Raw genomic sequence first — 19285 nt, forward strand, 5'->3', positions numbered from 1 at the left:
CAAGGTGGTACTCGTACTGCTCGCCTCATCGAGAGGAATCCATATATATGAGTGGTTACGCTATGGGATATGAAATGGACGAGCGACCAATAAAACAACATGTATTATGGGGTTGAATGCTTTTTGCTATTCACAAAATAAAACAAAAGCAGTCATGCAAACATCGAATTTAACACAACACAGCAAAACCAGTTGCACCATTTAATTCTGCTCGTCCAGGCGGGGAGAATTCAATCACATTTATTCGATGCGACGTTTCTTATGGGATTTAATAAGCGACAACATTTTGACCCCAAACCGAGAGGATTCTGGGATGTTTGTGGTTTTTTGGCAATAACTCTGGAAGGAAACGTCGCAGACCCATCAAGGTGGTACTCGTACTGCTCGCCTCATCGAGAGGAATCCAAATATATGAGTGGTTACGCTATGCGATATGAAATGGACGAGCGACCAATAAAACAACATGTATTATGGGGTTGAATGCTTTTTGCTATTCACAAAATAAAACAAAAGCAGTCATGCAAACATCGAATTTAACACAGCACAGCAAAACCAGTTGCACCATTCAATTCCGCTCGTCCAGGCGGGGAGAATCCAATCACATTAATTCGATGAGACGTTTCTTATGGGATTTAATAAGCGACAACATTTTGACCCCAAACCGAGAGGATTCTGGGATGTTTGTGGGTTTTTGGTAATAACTCTGGAAGGAAACGTCGCAGACCCATCAAGGTGGTACTCGTACTGCTCGCCTCATCGAGAGGAATCCAAATATATGAGTGGTTACGCTATGGGATATGAAATGGACGAGCGACCAATAAAACAACATGTATTATGGGGTTGAATGCTTTTTGCTATTCACAAAATAAAACAAAAGCAGTCATGCAAACATCGAATTTAACACAGCACAGCAAAACCAGTTGCACCATTCAATTCTGCTCGTCCAGGCGGGGAGAATTCAATCACATTTATTCGATGCGACGTTTCTTATGGGATTTAATAAGCGACAACATTTTGACCCCAAACCGAGAGGATTCTGGGATGTTTGTGGTTTTTTGGTAATAACTCTGGAAGGAAACGTCGCAGACCCATCAAGGTGGTACTCGTACTGCTCGCCTCATCGAGAGGAATCCAAATATATGAGTGGTTACGCTATGGGATATGAAATGGACGAGCGACCAATAAAACAACATGTATTATGGGGTTGAATGCTTTTTGCAATTCACAAAATAAAACAAAAGCAGTCATGCAAACATCGAATTTAACACAGCACAGCAAAATCAGTTGCACCATTCAATTCTGCTCGTCCAGGCGGGGAGAATTCAATCACATTTATTCGATGCGACGTTTCTTATGGGATTTAATAAGCGACAACATTTTGACCCCAAACCTAGAGGATTCTGGGATGTTTGTGGTTTTTTGGTAATAACTCTGGAAGGAAACGTCGCAGACCCATCAAGGTGGTACTCGTACTGCTCGCCTCATCGAGAGGAATCCAAATATATGAGTGGTTACGCTATGGGATATGAAATGGACGAGCGACCAATAAAACAACATGTATTATGGGGTTGAATGCTTTTTGCTATTCACAAAATAAAACAAAAGCAGTCATGCAAACATCGAATTTAACACAGCACAGTAAAATCAGTTGCACCATTCAATTCCGCTCGTCCAGGCGGGGAGAATCCAATCACATTTATTCGATGCGACGTTTCTTATGGGATTTAATAAGCGACAACATTTTGACCCCAAACCGAGAGGATTCTGGGATGTTTGTGGTTTTTTGGTAATAACTCTGGAAGGAAACGTCGCAGACCCATCAAGGTGGTACTCGTACTGCTCGCCTCATCGAGAGGAATCCAAATATATGAGTGGTTACGCTATGGGATATGAAATGGACGAGCGACCAATAAAACAACATGTATTATGGGGTTGAATGCTTTTTGCTATTCACAAAATAAAACAAAAGCAGTCATGCAAACATCGAATTTAACACAGCACAGCAAAACCAGTTGCACCATTCAATTCCGCTCGTCCAGGCGGGGAGAATCCAATCACATTTATTCGATGCGACGTTTCTTATGGGATTTAATAAGCGACAACATTTTGACCCCAAACCGAGAGGATTCTGGGATGTTTGTGGGTTTTTGGTAATAACTCTGGAAGGAAACGTCGCAGACCCATCAAGGTGGTACTCGTACTGCTCGCCTCATCGAGAGGAATCCAAATATATGAGTGGTTACGCTATGGGATATGAAATGGACGAGCGACCAATAAAACAACATGTATTATGGGGTTGAATGCTTTTTGCTATTCACAAAATAAAACAAAAGCAGTCATGCAAACATCGAATTTAACACAGCACAGCAAAACCAGTTGCACCATTCAATTCTGCTCGTCCAGGCGGGGAGAATTCAATCACATTTATTCGATGCGACGTTTCTTATGGGATTTAATAAGCGACAACATTTTGACCCCAAACCGAGAGGATTCTGGGATGTTTGTGGTTTTTTGGTAATAACTCTGGAAGGAAACGTCGCAGACCCATCAAGGTGGTACTCGTACTGCTCGCCTCATCGAGAGGAATCCAAATATATGAGTGGTTACGCTATGGGATATGAAATGGACGAGCGACCAATAAAACAACATGTATTATGGGGTTGAATGCTTTTTGCTATTCACAAAATAAAACAAAAGCAGTCATGCAAACATCGAATTTAACACAGCACAGCAAAATCAGTTGCACCATTCAATTCCGCTCGTCCAGGCGGGGAGAATTCAATCACATTTATTTGATGCGACGTTTCTTATGGGATTTAATAAGCGACAACATTTTGACCCCAAACCGAGAGGATTCTGGGATGTTTGTGGTTTTTTGGTAATAACTCTGGAAGGAAACGTCGCAGACCCATCAAGGTGGTACTCGTACTGCTCGCCTCATCGAGAGGAATCCAAATATATGAGTGGTTACGCTATGGGATATGAAATGGACGAGCGACCAATAAAACAACATGTATTATGGGGTTGAATGCTTTTTGCTATTCACAAAATAAAACAAAAGCAGTCATGCAAACATCGAATTTAACACAGCACAGCAAAACCAGTTGCACCATTCAATTCCGCTCGTCCAGGGGGGGAGAATTCAATCACATTTATTCGATGCGACGTTTCTTATGGGATTTAATAAGCGACAATATTTTGACCCCAAACCGAGAGGATTCTGGGATGTTTGTGGTTTTTTGGTAATAACTCTGGAAGGAAACGTCGCAGACCCATCAAGGTGGTACTCGTACTGCTCGCCTCATCGAGAGGAATCCAAATATATGAAAATATATGAGTGTTTACGCTATGGGATATGAAATGGACGAGCGACCAATAAAACAACATGTATTATGGGGTTGAATGCTTTTTGCTATTCACAAAATAAAACAAAAGCAGTCATGCAAACATCGAATTTAACACAGCACAGCAAAACCAGTTGCACCAATCAATTCCGCTCGTCCAGGCGGGGAGAATTCAATCACATTTATTCGATGCGACGTTTCTTATGGGATTTAATAAGCGACAACATTGACCCCAAACCCAGAGGATTCTGGGATGTTTGTGGTTTTTTGGTAATAACTCTGGAAGGAAACGTCGCAGACCCATCAAGGTGGTACTCGTACTGCTCGCCTCATCGAGAGGAATCCAAATATATGAGTGGTTACGCTATGGGATATGAAATGGACGAGCGACCAATAAAACAACATGTATTATGGGGTTGAATGCTTTTTGCTATTCACAAAATAAAACAAAAGCAGTCATGCAAACATCGAATTTAACACAGCACAGCAAAACCAGTTGCACCATTCAATTTCGCTCGTCCAGGCGGGGAGAATTCAATCACATTTATTCGATGCGACGTTTCTTATGGGATTTAATAAGCGACAATATTTTGACCCCAACCCGAGAGGATTCTGGGATGTTTGTGTTTTTTTGGTAATAACTCTGGAAGGAAACGTCGCAGACCCATCAAGGTGGTACTCGTACTGCTCGCCTCATCGAGAGGAATCCAAATATATGAGTGGTTACGCTATGGGATATGAAATGGACGAGCGACCAATAAAACAACATGTATTATGGGGTTGAATGCTTTTTGCTATTCACAAAATAAAACAAAAGCCGTCATGCAAACATCGAATTTAACACAGCACAGCAAAACCAGTTGCACCATTCAATTCTGCTCGTCCAGGCGGGGAGAATTCAATCACATTTATTCGATGCGACGTTTCTTATGGGATTTAATAAGCGACAACATTTTGACCCCAAACCGAGAGGATTCTGGGATGTTTGTGGTTTTTTGGTAATAACTCTGGAAGGAAACGTCGCAGACCCATCAAGGTGGTACTCGTACTGCTCGCCTCATCGAGAGGAATCCAAATATATGAGTGGTTACGCTATGGGATATGAAATGGACGAGCGACCAATAAAACAACATGTATTATGGGGTTGAATGCTTTTTGCTATTCACAAAATAAAACAAAAGCAGTCATGCAAACATCGAATTTAACACAGCACAGCAAAATCAGTTGCACCATTCAATTCCGCTCGTCCAGGCGGGGAGAATTCAATCACATTTATTTGATGCGACGTTTCTTATGGGATTTAATAAGCGACAACATTTTGACCCCAAACCGAGAGGATTCTGGGATGTTTGTGGTTTTTTGGTAATAACTCTGGAAGGAAACGTCGCAGACCCATCAAGGTGGTACTCGTACTGCTCGCCTCATCGAGAGGAATCCAAATATATGAGTGGTTACGCTATGGGATATGAAATGGACGAGCGACCAATAAAACAACATGTATTATGGGGTTGAATGCTTTTTGCTATTCACAAAATAAAACAAAAGCAGTCATGCAAACATCGAATTTAACACAGCATAGCAAAACCAGTTGCACCATTCAATTCCGCTCGTCCAGGGGGGGAGAATTCAATCACATTTATTCGATGCGACGTTTCTTATGGGATTTAATAAGCGACAATATTTTGACCCCAAACCGAGAGGATTCTGGGATGTTTGTGGTTTTTTGGTAATAACTCTGGAAGGAAACGTCGCAGACCCATCAAGGTGGTACTCGTACTGCTCGCCTCATCGAGAGGAATCCAAATATATGAAAATATATGAGTGTTTACGCTATGGGATATGAAATGGACGAGCGACCAATAAAACAACATGTATTATGGGGTTGAATGCTTTTTGCTATTCACAAAATAAAACAAAAGCAGTCATGCAAACATCGAATTTAACACAGCACAGCAAAACCAGTTGCACCAATCAATTCCGCTCGTCCAGGCGGGGAGAATTCAATCACATTTATTCGATGCGACGTTTCTTATGGGATTTAATAAGCGACAACATTGACCCCAAACCCAGAGGATTCTGGGATGTTTGTGGTTTTTTGGTAATAACTCTGGAAGGAAACGTCGCAGACCCATCAAGGTGGTACTCGTACTGCTCGCCTCATCGAGAGGAATCCAAATATATGAGTGGTTACGCTATGGGATATGAAATGGACGAGCGACCAATAAAACAACATGTATTATGGGGTTGAATGCTTTTTGCTATTCACAAAATAAAACAAAAGCAGTCATGCAAACATCGAATTTAACACAGCACAGCAAAACCAGTTGCACCATTCAATTTCGCTCGTCCAGGCGGGGAGAATTCAATCACATTTATTCGATGCGACGTTTCTTATGGGATTTAATAAGCGACAATATTTTGACCCCAACCCGAGAGGATTCTGGGATGTTTGTGTTTTTTTGGTAATAACTCTGGAAGGAAACGTCGCAGACCCATCAAGGTGGTACTCGTACTGCTCGCCTCATCGAGAGGAATCCAAATATATGAGTGGTTACGCTATGGGATATGAAATGGACGAGCGACCAATAAAACAACATGTATTATGGGGTTGAATGCTTTTTGCTATTCACAAAATAAAACAAAAGCCGTCATGCAAACATCGAATTTAACACAGCACAGCAAAACCAGTTGCACCATTCAATTCTGCTCGTCCAGGCAGGGAGAATTCAATCACATTTATTCGATGCGACGTTTCTTATGGGATTTAATAAGCGACAACATTTTGACCCCAAACCGAGAGGATTCTGGGATGTTTGTAGTTTTTTGGTAATAACTCTGGAAGGAAACGTTGCAGACCCATCAAGGTGGTACTCGTACTGCTCGCCTCATCGAGACGAATCCAAATATATGAGTGGTTACGCTATGGGATATGAAATGGACGAGCGACCAATAAAACAACATGTATTATGGGGTTGAATGCTTTTTGCTATTCACAAAATAAAACAAAAGCAGTCATGCAAACATCGAATTTAACACAGCACAGCAAAACCAGTTGCACCATTCAATTCCGCTCGTACAGGCGGGGAGAATTCAATCACATTTATTCGATGCGACGTTTCTTATGGGATTTAATAAGCGACAATATTTTGACCCCAAACCGAGAGGATTCTGGGATGTTTGTGGTTTTTTGGTAATAACTCTGGAAGGAAACGTCGCAGACCCATCAAGGTGGTACTCGTACTGCTCGCCTCATCGAGACGAATCCAAATATATGAGTGGTTACGCTATGGGATATGAAATGGACGAGCGACCAATAAAACAACATGTATTATGGGGTTGAATGCTTTTTGCTATTCACAAAATAAAACAAAAGCAGTCATGCAAACATCGAATTTAACACAGCACAGCAAAACCTGTTGCACCATTCAATTCCGCTCGTACAGGCGGGGAGAATTCAATCACATTTATTCGATGCGACGTTTCTTATGGGATTTAATAAGCGACAATATTTTGACCCCAAACCGAGAGGATTCTGGGATGTTTGTGGTTTTTTGGTAATAACTCTGGAAGGAAACGTCGCAGACCCATCAAGGTGGTACTCGTACTGCTCGCCTCATCGAGACGAATCCAAATATATGAGTGGTTACGCTATGGGATATGAAATGGACGAGCGACCAATAAAACAACATGTATTATGGGGTTGAATGCTTTTTGCTATTCACAAAATAAAACAAAAGCAGTCATGCAAACATCGAATTTAACACAGCACAGCAAAACCAGTTGCACCAATCAATTCCACTCGTCCAGGCGGGGAGAATTCAATCACATTTATTCGATGCGACGTTTCTTATGGGATTTAATAAGCGACAACATTTTGACCCCAAACCGAGAGGATTCTGGGGTGTTTGTGGTTTTTTGGTAATAACTCTGGAAGGAAACGTCGCAGACCCATCAAGGTGGTACTCGTACTGCTCGCCTCATCGAGAGGAATCCAAATATATGAGTGGTTACGCTATGGGATATGAAATGGACGAGCGACCAATAAAACAACATGTATTATGGGGTTGAATGCTTTTTGCTATTCACAAAATAAAACAAAAGCAGTCATGCAAACATCGAATTTAACACAGCACAGCAAAATCAGTTGCACCATTCAATTCCGCTCGTCCAGGCGGGGAGAATTCAATCACATTTATTTGATGCGACGTTTCTTATGGGATTTAATAAGCGACAACATTTTGACCCCAAACCGAGAGGATTCTGGGATGTTTGTGGTTTTTTGGTAATAACTCTGGAAGGAAACGTCGCAGACCCATCAAGGTGGTACTCGTACTGCTCGCCTCATCGAGAGGAATCCAAATATATGAGTGGTTACGCTATGGGATATGAAATGGACGAGCGACCAATAAAACAACATGTATTATGGGGTTGAATGCTTTTTGCTATTCACAAAATAAAACAAAAGCAGTCATGCAAACATCGAATTTAACACAGCACAGCAAAACCAGTTGCACCATTCAATTCCGCTCGTCCAGGGGGGGAGAATTCAATCACATTTATTCGATGCGACGTTTCTTATGGGATTTAATAAGCGACAATATTTTGACCCCAAACCGAGAGGATTCTGGGATGTTTGTGGTTTTTTGGTAATAACTCTGGAAGGAAACGTCGCAGACCCATCAAGGTGGTACTCGTACTGCTCGCCTCATCGAGAGGAATCCAAATATATGAAAATATATGAGTGTTTACGCTATGGGATATGAAATGGACGAGCGACCAATAAAACAACATGTATTATGGGGTTGAATGCTTTTTGCTATTCACAAAATAAAACAAAAGCAGTCATGCAAACATCGAATTTAACACAGCACAGCAAAACCAGTTGCACCAATCAATTCCGCTCGTCCAGGCGGGGAGAATTCAATCACATTTATTCGATGCGACGTTTCTTATGGGATTTAATAAGCGACAACATTGACCCCAAACCCAGAGGATTCTGGGATGTTTGTGGTTTTTGGTAATAACTCTGGAAGGAAACGTCGCAGACCCATCAAGGTGGTACTCGTACTGCTCGCCTCATCGAGAGGAATCCAAATATATGAGTGGTTACGCTATGGGATATGAAATGGACGAGCGACCAATAAAACAACATGTATTATGGGGTTGAATGCTTTTTGCTATTCACAAAATAAAACAAAAGCCGTCATGCAAACATCGAATTTAACACAGCACAGCAAAACCAGTTGCACCATTCAATTCTGCTCGTCCAGGCAGGGAGAATTCAATCACATTTATTCGATGCGACGTTTCTTATGGGATTTAATAAGCGACAACATTTTGACCCCAAACCGAGAGGATTCTGGGATGTTTGTAGTTTTTTGGTAATAACTCTGGAAGGAAACGTTGCAGACCCATCAAGGTGGTACTCGTACTGCTCGCCTCATCGAGACGAATCCAAATATATGAGTGGTTACGCTATGGGATATGAAATGGACGAGCGACCAATAAAACAACATGTATTATGGGGTTGAATGCTTTTTGCTATTCACAAAATAAAACAAAAGCAGTCATGCAAACATCGAATTTAACACAGCACAGCAAAACCAGTTGCACCATTCAATTCCGCTCGTACAGGCGGGGAGAATTCAATCACATTTATTCGATGCGACGTTTCTTATGGGATTTAATAAGCGACAATATTTTGACCCCAAACCGAGAGGATTCTGGGATGTTTGTGGTTTTTTGGTAATAACTCTGGAAGGAAACGTCGCAGACCCATCAAGGTGGTACTCGTACTGCTCGCCTCATCGAGACGAATCCAAATATATGAGTGGTTACGCTATGGGATATGAAATGGACGAGCGACCAATAAAACAACATGTATTATGGGGTTGAATGCTTTTTGCTATTCACAAAATAAAACAAAAGCAGTCATGCAAACATCGAATTTAACACAGCACAGCAAAACCTGTTGCACCATTCAATTCCGCTCGTACAGGCGGGGAGAATTCAATCACATTTATTCGATGCGACGTTTCTTATGGGATTTAATAAGCGACAATATTTTGACCCCAAACCGAGAGGATTCTGGGATGTTTGTGGTTTTTTGGTAATAACTCTGGAAGGAAACGTCGCAGACCCATCAAGGTGGTACTCGTACTGCTCGCCTCATCGAGACGAATCCAAATATATGAGTGGTTACGCTATGGGATATGAAATGGACGAGCGACCAATAAAACAACATGTATTATGGGGTTGAATGCTTTTTGCTATTCACAAAATAAAACAAAAGCAGTCATGCAAACATCGAATTTAACACAGCACAGCAAAACCAGTTGCACCAATCAATTCCACTCGTCCAGGCGGGGAGAATTCAATCACATTTATTCGATGCGACGTTTCTTATGGGATTTAATAAGCGACAACATTTTGACCCCAAACCGAGAGGATTCTGGGGTGTTTGTGGTTTTTTGGTAATAACTCTGGAAGGAAACGTCGCAGACCCATCAAGGTGGTACTCGTACTGCTCGCCTCATCGAGAGGAATCCAAATATATGAGTGGTTACGCTATGGGATATGAAATGGACGAGCGACCAATAAAACAACATGTATTATGGGGTTGAATGCTTTTTGCTATTCACAAAATAAAACAAAAGCAGTCATGCAAACATCGAATTTAACACAGCACAGCAAAACCAGTTGCACCAATCAATTCCGCTCGTCCAGGCGGGGAGAATTCAATCACATTTATTCGATGCGACGTTTCTTATGGGATTTAATAAGCGACAACATTTTGACCCCAAACCGAGAGGATTCTGGGATGTTTGTGGTTTTTTGGTAATAACTCTGGAAGGAAACGTCGCAGACCCATCAAGGTGGTACTCGTACTGCTCGCCTCATCGAGAGGAATCCAAATATATGAGTGGTTACGCTATGGGATATGAAATGGACGAGCGACCAATAAAACAACATGTATTATGGGGTTGAATGCTTTTTGCTATTCACAAAATAAAACAAAAGCAGTCATGCAAACATCGAATTTAACACAGCACAGCAAAATCAGTTGCACCATTCAATTCCGCTCGTCCAGGCGGGGAGAATTCAATCACATTTATTCGATGCGACGTTTCTTATGGGATTTAATAAGCGACAACATTTTGACCCCAAACCAAGAGGATTCTGGGATGTTTGTGGTTTTTTGGTAATAACTCTAGAAGGAAACGTCGCAGACCCATCAAGGTGGTACTCGTACTGCTCGCCTCATCGAGAGGAATCCAAATATATGAGTGGTTACGCTATGGGATATGAAATGGACGAGCGACCAATAAAACAACATGTATTATGGGGTTGAATGCTTTTTGCTATTCACAAAATAAAACAAAAGCAGTCATGCAAACATCGAATTTAACACAGCACAGCAAAACCAGTTGCACCATTCAATTCTGCTCGTCCAGGCGGGGAGAATTCAATCACATTTATTCGATGCAACGTTTCTTATGGGATTTAATAAGCGACAACATTTTGACCCCAAACCGAGAGGATTCTGGGATGTTTGTGGTTTTTTGGTAATAACTCTGGAAGGAAACGTCGCAGACCCATCAAGGTGGTACTCGTACTGCTCGCCTCATCGAGAGGAATCCAAATATATGAGTGGTTACGCTATGGGATATGAAATGGACGAGCGACCAATAAAACAACATGTATTATGGGGTTGAATGCTTTTTGCTATTCACAAAATAAAACAAAAGCAGTCATGCAAACATCGAATTTAACACAGCACAGCAAAACCAGTTGCACCATTCAATTCCGCTCGTACAGGCGGGGAGAATTCAATCACATTTATTCGATGCGACGTTTCTTATGGGATTTAATAAGCGACAACATTTTGACCCCAAACCGAGAGGATTCTGGGATGTTTGTGGTTTTTTGGTAATAACTCTGGAAGGAAACGTCGCAGACAAATCAAGGTGGTACTCGTACTGCTCGCCTCATCGAGACGAATCCAAATATATGAGTGGTTACGCTATGGGATATGAAATGGACGAGCGACCAATAAAACAACATGTATTATGGGGTTGAATGCTTTTTGCTATTCACAAAATAAAACAAAAGCAGTCATGCAAACATCGAATTTAACACAGCACAGCAAAACCAGTTGCACCATTCAATTCCGCTCGTCCAGGGGGGGAGAATTCAATCACATTTATTCGATGCGACGTTTCTTATGGGATTTAATAAGCGACAATATTTTGACCCCAAACCGAGAGGATTCTGGGATGTTTGTGGTTTTTTGGTAATAACTCTGGAAGGAAACGTCGCAGACCCATCAAGGTGGTACTCGTACTGCTCGCCTCATCGAGAGGAATCCAAATATAAGAAAATATATGAGTGTTTACGCTATGGGATATGAAATGGACGAGCGACCAATAAAACAACATGTATTATGGGGTTGAATGCTTTTTGCTATTCACAAAATAAAACAAAAGCAGTCATGCAAACATCGAATTTAACACAGCACAGCAAAACCAGTTGCACCAATCAATTCCGCTCGTCCAGGCGGGGAGAATTCAATCACATTTATTCGATGCGACGTTTCTTATGGGATTTAATAAGCGACAACATTGACCCCAAACCCAGAGGATTCTGGGATGTTTGTGGTTTTTTGGTAATAACTCTGGAAGGAAACGTCGCAGACCCATCAAGGTGGTACTCGTACTGCTCGCCTCATCGAGAGGAATCCAAATATATGAGTGGTTACGCTATGGGATATGAAATGGACGAGCGACCAATAAAACAACATGTATTATGGGTTGAATGCTTTTTGCTATTCACAAAATAAAACAAAAGCAGTCATGCAAACATCGAATTTAACACAGCACAGCAAAACCAGTTGCACCATTCAATTTCGCTCGTCCAGGCGGGGAGAATTCAATCACATTTATTCGATGCGACGTTTCTTATGGGATTTAATAAGCGACAATATTTTGACCCCAACCCGAGAGGATTCTGGGATGTTTGTGTTTTTTTGGTAATAACTCTGGAAGGAAACGTCGCAGACCCATCAAGGTGGTACTCGTACTGCTCGCCTCATCGAGAGGAATCCAAATATATGAGTGGTTACGCTATGGGATATGAAATGGACGAGCGACCAATAAAACAACATGTATTATGGGGTTGAATGCTTTTTGCTATTCACAAAATAAAACAAAAGCCATCATGCAAACATCGAATTTAACACAGCACAGCAAAACCAGTTGCACCATTCAATTCTGCTCGTCCAGGCGGGGAGAATTCAATCACATTTATTCGATGCGACGTTTCTTATGGGATTTAATAAGCGACAACATTTTGACCCCAAACCGAGAGGATTCTGGGATGTTTGTAGTTTTTTGGTAATAACTCTGGAAGGAAACGTTGCAGACCCATCAAGGTGGTACTCGTACTGCTCGCCTCATCGAGACGAATCCAAATATATGAGTGGTTACGCTATGGGATATGAAATGGACGAGCGACCAATAAAACAACATGTATTATGGGGTTGAATGCTTTTTGCTATTCACAAAATAAAACAAAAGCAGTCATGCAAACATCGAATTTAACACAGCACAGCAAAACCAGTTGCACCATTCAATTCCGCTCGTACAGGCGGGGAGAATTCAATCACATTTATTCGATGCGACGTTTCTTATAGGATTTAATAAGCGACAATATTTTGACCCCAAACCGAGAGGATTCTGGGATGTTTGTGGTTTTTTGGTAATAACTCTGGAAGGAAACGTCGCAGACCCATCAAGGTGGTACTCGTACTGCTCGCCTCATCGAGACGAATCCAAATATATGAGTGGTTACGCTATGGGATATGAAATGGACGAGCGACCAATAAAACAACATGTATTATGGGGTTGAATGCTTTTTGCTATTCACAAAATAAAACAAAAGCAGTCATGCAAACATCGAATTTAACACAGCACAGCAAAACCAGTTGCACCATTCAATTCCGCTCGTACAGGCGGGGAGAATTCAATCACATTTATTCGATGCGACGTTTCTTATGGGATTTAATAAGCGACAATATTTTGACCCCAAACCGAGAGGATTCTGGGATGTTTGTGGTTTTTTGGTAATAACTCTGGAAGGAAACGTCGCAGACCCATCAAGGTGGTACTCGTACTGCTCGCCTCATCGAGACGAATCCAAATATATGAGTGGTTACGCTATGGGATATGAAATGGACGAGCGACCAATAAAACAACATGTATTATGGGGTTGAATGCTTTTTGCTATTCACAAAATAAAACAAAAGCAGTCATGCAAACATCGAATTTAACACAGCACAGCAAAACCAGTTGCACCAATCAATTCCACTCGTCCAGGCGGGGAGAATTCAATCACATTTATTCGATGCGACGTTTCTTATGGGATTTAATAAGCGACAACATTTTGACCCCAAACCGAGAGGATTCTGGGGTGTTTGTGGTTTTTTGGTAATAACTCTGGAAGGAAACGTCGCAGACCCATCAAGGTGGTACTCGTACTGCTCGCCTCATCGAGACGAATCCAAATATATGAGTGGTTACGCTATGGGATATGAAATGGACGAGCGACCAATAAAACAACATGTATTATGGGGTTGAATGCTTTTTGCTATTCACAAAATAAAACAAAAACAGTCATGCAAACATCGAATTTAACACAGCACAGCAAAACCAGTTGCACCAATCAATTCCGCTCGTCCAGGCGGGGAGAATTCAATCACATTTATTCGATGCGACGTTTCTTATGGGATTTAATAAGCGACAACATTTTGACCCCAAACCGAGAGGATTCTGGGATGTTTGTGGTTTTTTGGTAATAACTCTGGAAGGAAACGTCGCAGACCCATCAAGGTGGTACTCGTACTGCTCGCCTCATCGAGAGGAATCCAAATATATGAGTGGTTACGCTATGGGATATGAAATGGACGAGCGACCAATAAAACAACATGTATTATGGGGTTGAATGCTTTTTGCTATTCACAAAATAAAACAAAAGCAGTCATGCAAACATCGAATTTAACACAGCACAGCAAAATCAGTTGCACCATTCAATTCCGCTCGTCCAGGCGGGGAGAATTCAATCACATTTATTCGATGCGACGTTTCTTATGGGATTTAATAAGCGACAACATTTTGACCCCAAACCAAGAGGATTCTGGGATGTTTGTGGTTTTTTGGTAATAACTCTAGAAGGAAACGTCGCAGACCCATCAAGGTGGTACTCGTACTGCTCGCCTCATCGAGAGGAATCCAAATATATGAGTGGTTACGCTATGGGATATGAAATGGACGAGCGACCAATAAAACAACATGTATTATGGGGTTGAATGCTTTTTGCTATTCACAAAATAAAACAAAAGCAGTCATGCAAACATCGAATTTAACACAGCACAGCAAAACCAGTTGCACCATTCAATTCTGCTCGTCCAGGCGGGGAGAATTCAATCACATTTATTCGATGCAACGTTTCTTATGGGATTTAATAAGCGACAACATTTTGACCCCAAACCGAGAGGATTCTGGGATGTTTGTGGTTTTTTGGTAATAACTCTGGAAGGAAACGTCGCAGACCCATCAAGGTGGTACTCGTACTGCTCGCCTCATCGAGAGGAATCCAAATATATGAGTGGTTACGCTATGGGATATGAAATGGACGAGCGACCAATAAAACAACATGTATTATGGGGTTGAATGCTTTTTGCTATTCACAAAATAAAACAAAAGCAGTCATGCAAACATCGAATTTAACACAGCACAGCAAAACCAGTTGCACCATTCAATTCCGCTCGTACAGGCGGGGAGAATTCAATCACATTTATTCGATGCGACGTTTCTTATGGGATTTCATAAGCGACAACATTTTGACCCCAAACCGAGAGGATTCTGGGATGTTTGTGGTTTTTTGGTAATAACTCTGGAAGGAAACGTCGCAGACCCATCAAGGTGGTACTCGTACTGCTCGCCTCATCGAGACGAATCCAAATATATGAGTGGTTACGCTATGGGATATGAAATGGACGAGCGACCAATAAAACAACATGTATTATGGGGTTGAATGCTTTTTGCTATTCACAAAATAAAACAAAAGCAGTCATGCAAACATCGAATTTAACACAGCACAGCAAAACCAGTTGCACCAATCAATTCCACTCGTCCAGGCGGGGAGAATTCAATCACATTTATTCGATGCGACGTTTCTTATGGGATTTAATAAGCGACAACATTTTGACCCCAAACCGAGAGGATTCTGGGGTGTTTGTGGTTTTTTGGTAATAACTCTGGAAGGAAACGTCGCAGACCCATCAAGGTGGTACTCGTACTGCTCGCCTCATCGAGAGGAATCCAAATATGAGTGGTTACGCTATGGGATATGAAATGGACGAGCGACCAATAAAACAACATGTATTATGGGGTTGAATGCTTTTTGCTATTCACAAAATAAAACAAAAGCAGTCATGCAAACATCGAATTTAACACAGCACAGCAAAACCAGTTGCACAAATCAATTCCGCTCGTCCAGGCGGGGAGAATTCAATCACATTTATTCGATGCGACGTTTCTTATGGGATTTAATAAGCGACAACATTTTGACCCCAAACCGAGAGGATTCTGGGATGTTTGTGGTTTTTTGGTAATAACTCTGGAAGGAAACGTCGCAGACCCATCAAGGTGGTACTCGTACTGCTCGCCTCATCGAGAGGAATCCAAATATATGAGTGGTTACGCTATGGGATATGAAATGGACGAACGACCAATAAAACAACATGTATTATGGGGTTGAATGCTTTTTGCTATTCACAAAATAAAACAAAAGCAGTCATGCAAACATCGAATTTAACACAGCACAGTAAAACCAGTTGCACCATTCAATTTCGCTCGTCCAGGCGGGGAGAATTCAATCACATTTATTCGATGCGACGTTTCTAATGGGATTTAATAAGCGACAATATTTTGACCCCAAACCGAGAGGATTCTGGGATGTTTGTGGTTTTTTGGTAATAACTCTGGAAGGAAACGTCGCAGACCCATCAAGGTGGTACTCGTACTGCTCGCCTCATCGAGAGGAATCAAAATATATGAGTGGTGGTTACGCTATGGGATATGAAATGGACGAGCGACCAATAAAACAACATGTATTATGGGGTTGAATGCTTTTTGCTATTCACAAAATAAAACAAAAGCAGTCATGCAAACATCGAATTTAACACAGCACAGCAAAACCAGTTGCACCAATCAATTCCGCTCGTCCAGGCGGGGAGACTTCAATCACATTTATTCGATGCGACGTTTCTTATGGGATTTAATAAGCGACAACATTTTGACCCCAAACCGAGAGGATTCTGGGATGTTTGTGGTTTTTTGGTAATAACTCTGGAAGGACACGTCGCAGACCCATCAAGGTGGTACTCGTACTGCTCGCCTCATCGAGAGGAATCCAAATATATGAGTGGTTACGCTATGGGATATGAAATGGACGAGCGACCAATAAAACAACATGTATTATGGGGTTGAATGCTTTTTGCTATTCACAAAATAAAACAAAAGCAGTCATGCAAACATCGAATTTAACACAGCACAGTAAAACCAGTTGCACCATTCAATTCCGCTCGTACAGGCGGGGAGAATTCAATCACATTTATTCGATGCGACGTTTCTAATGGGATTTAATAAGCGACAATATTTTGACCCCAAACCGAGAGGATTCTGGGATGTTTGTGGTTTTTTGGTGATAACTCTGGAAGGAAACGTCGCAGACCCTTTAAGGTGGTACTCGTACTGCTCGCCTCATCGAGAGGAATCCAAATATATGAGTGGTTACGCTATGGGATATGAAATGGACGAGCGACCAATAAAACAACATGTATTATGGGGTTGAATGCTTTTTGCTATTCACAAAATAAAACAAAAGCAGTCATGCAAACATCGAATTTAACACAGCACAGCAAAACCAGTTGCACCATTCAATTCCGCTCGTACAGGCGGGGAGAATTCAATCACATTTATTCGATGCGACGTTTCTTATGGGATTTAATAAGCGACAACATTTTGACCCCAAACCGAGAGGATTCTGGGATGTTTGTGGTTTTTTGGTAATAACTCTGGAAGGAAACGTCGCAGACCCATCAAGGTGGTACTCGTACTGCTCGCCTCATCGAGACGAATCCAAATATATGAGTGGTTACGCTATGGGATATGAAATGGACGAGCGACCAATAAAACAACATGTATTATGGGGTTGAATGCTTTTTGCTATTCACAAAATAAAACAAAAGCAGTCATGCAAACATCGAATTTAACACAGCACAGCAAAACCAGTTGCACCAATCAATTCCACTCGTCCAGGCGGGGAGAATTCAATCACATTTATTCGATGCGACGTTTCTTATGGGATTTAATAAGCGACAACATTTTGACCCCAAACCGAGAGGATTCTGGGGTGTTTGTGGTTTTTTGGTAATAACTCTGGAAGGAAACGTCGCAGACCCATCAAGGTGGTACTCGTACTGCTTGCCTCATCGAGAGGAATCCAAATATATGAGTGGTTACGCTATGGGATATGAAATGGACGAGCGACCAATAAAACAACATGTATTATGGGGTTGAATGCTTTTTGCTATTCACAAAATAAAACAAAAGCAGTCATGCAAACATCGAATTTAACACAGCACAGCAAAACCAGTTGCACCAATCAATTCCGCTCGTCCAGGCGGGGAGAATTCAATCACATTTATTCGATGCGACGTTTCTTATGGGATTTAATAAGCGACAACATTTTGACCCCAAACCGAGAGGATTCTGGGATGTTTGTGGTTTTTTGGTAATAACTCTGGAAGGAAACGTCGCAGACCCATCAAGGTGGTACTCGTACTGCTCGCCTCATCGAGAGGAATCCAAATATATGAGTGGTTACGCTATGGGATATGAAATGGACGAACGACCAATAAAACAACATGTATTATGGGGTTGAATGCTTTTTGCTATTCACAAAATAAAACAAAAGCAGTCATGCAAACATCGAATTTAACACAGCACAGTAAAACCAGTTGCACCATTCAATTTCGCTCGTCCAGGCGGGGAGAATTCAATCACATTTATTCGATGCGACGTTTCTAATGGGATTTAATAAGCGACAATATTTTGACCCCAAACCGAGAGGATTCTGGGATGTTTGTGGTTTTTTGGTAATAACTCTGGAAGGAAACGTCGCAGACCCATCAAGGTGGTACTCGTACTGCTCGCCTCATCGAGAGGAATCAAAATATATGAGTGGTGGTTACGCTATGGGATATGAAATGGACGAGCGACCAATAAAACAACATGTATTATGGGGTTGAATGCTTTTTGCTATTCACAAAATAAAACAAAAGCAGTCATGCAAACATCGAATTTAACACAGCACAGCAAAATCAGTTGCACCATTCAATTCCGCTCGTCCAGGCGGGGAGAATTCAATCACATTTATTCGATGCGACGTTTCTTATGGGATTTAATAAGCGACAACATTTTGACCCCAAACCGAGAGGATTCTGGGATGTTTGTGGTTTTTTGGTAATAACTCTGGAAGGAAACGTCGCAGACCCATCAAGGTGGTACTCGTACTGCTCGCCTCATCGAGAGGAATCCAAATATATGAGTGGTTACGCTATGGGATATGAAATGGACGAGCGACCAATAAAACAACATGTATTATGGGGTTGAATGCTTTTTGCTATTCACAAAATAAAACAAAAGCAGTCATGCAAACATCGAATTTAACACAGCACAGCAAAACCAGTTGCACCAATCAATTCCGCTCGTCCAGGCGGGGAGACTTCAATCACATTTATTCGATGCGACGTTTCTTATGGGATTTAATAAGCGACAACATTTTGACCCCAAACCGAGAGGATTCTGGGATGTTTGTGG

Source organism: Petromyzon marinus, chromosome 82 (genome assembly GCF_048934315.1).
Source record: "Petromyzon marinus isolate PM22_M1 ecotype Great Lakes invasive population chromosome 82, UKy_Petmar_22M1.pri1.0, whole genome shotgun sequence".
Classification (NCBI taxonomy): Eukaryota; Metazoa; Chordata; class Hyperoartia; order Petromyzontiformes; family Petromyzontidae; genus Petromyzon; species Petromyzon marinus.